The following is a 1414-nucleotide window of genomic DNA, read 5'->3' on the forward strand; positions in this document are numbered from 1 at the left end:
CAAACCACGTGACCTTTATCTTAAATGGAATTAGTGCAAAAGTAGTTAAGACAAGCACTAGAAAGTTCAAGCATAAATGGCTACAATCCAGACACCTGTCTATTTAGCCACAATTAGCCATCCAAATTTGGTAATGGGACCATATCAGTAGGTGTAAGATTTGATTAATGGGATAGGCTCATCAAATGTGTTACCTAGAGAAGCAAATATAGCCACAAGCTTTATGTCTATCTATGGCACAAATCAAGTTTCATTTTCTAAATGCAAGTATGAAAATATTGACTTGTTTACCGTCTATAATCAATTAACTTCACTAATAAATCAACTGATCAAATTCACGTTTCTATAATCAATTCGATCTGCTATTTAAATTATTAATTATCAAAAAGGCTAGAAATGGAACGATGCAGAAGAATACACGTTCTTCCAGCTTCAGGAAATTATTGGGAAAAAAAAAATGCATACTTACATCTTTTATAGCTCATACTTTCTGAACATTCAGTGGAATCCAAAATAACTAAAACAATCCAGTCCTCATTTCCCTGTAAATTAATAGAAGTCCTAAATTATGAAAGAAAGCTGGAACATTGCTGGGCAAATAAAAAAGGTGGAAAACAGTATATGCAGCAAAAAAGAAAAAGCCGAAACCCTCTCCCTAACACTCGCACACACCAGATGTTTACTTTGTCAGTGTTAACTTACCATTGGGTTTCATCATTCCCACAGATGATGATGAAGATGACGACATGTTAATCGTACGGTCAAATTCTTCTTTATCCTCAGTAAATGCCTTGCACAATACTTCTTCGAGTTCCATGCGCCTTCGCCTCTTTAATGGACACCCTTCGAGAGCATTATTCCCTAGTTGAGTGATCTCGGAATAGTCATCACCATCCATGATCTTGTTCAGTACTGCTGAACAACGAGGGAAAAATCGCTTCCCAAGCTCCACTGTTTCCAAAAGAAAAAATTAATTTATGAAGATCATCTTCATATAAAATCAGTGCAACCAGATTCAGTAATATAGAATTGGCAATTTCTGATGAGAAATAAAGCAGCCTTTAGTTGTGTATATGTAAAAACTACATAATTCATTATTCGAGTAAATCCAATGTCAAAATCAGGAAATGATAAACATTCATAAAGGAAGACAGCAGTTCTTGATTTTTAAAGCTGTAATGTTATGTTCCATTTATTTCATAAGAAGAATCAACTCCATCAATTATTATCCTCTGTTGAACAATCATCACCTGAGACAAATGTCATTCTACTATTAGAGGTGTCTGTGTTCAGGGAGAATCCATTTCATTCCAGGCCAGTTATGGTCTGATGTGGCTTTTTTTAACTGATTTACATCTTCGCAAAATCTCTAATGACAGGAAAAGTGATGCAGCACCAATAGAACTATTGAAGA

At 34.9% G+C, this 1414-nt stretch overlaps 1 long non-coding RNA gene across 1 annotated transcript; it reads right to left on the reverse strand.

Moving 5' to 3' along the window:
• Nucleotides 1-270: 270 nt before the first annotated feature.
• Nucleotides 271-976, reverse strand: LOC111384315. The gene is made up of 2 exons (XR_002700876.1): nucleotides 703-976; nucleotides 271-542 (listed from the first exon to the last, which is right to left on the reverse strand). It is a non-coding gene; the product is annotated as an uncharacterized LOC111384315 (long non-coding RNA).
• Nucleotides 977-1414: the final 438 nt, after the last annotated feature.

This window comes from Olea europaea, unplaced genomic scaffold (genome assembly GCF_002742605.1).
Source record: "Olea europaea var. sylvestris unplaced genomic scaffold, O_europaea_v1 scaffold28966, whole genome shotgun sequence".
Taxonomy (NCBI): Eukaryota; Viridiplantae; Streptophyta; class Magnoliopsida; order Lamiales; family Oleaceae; genus Olea; species Olea europaea.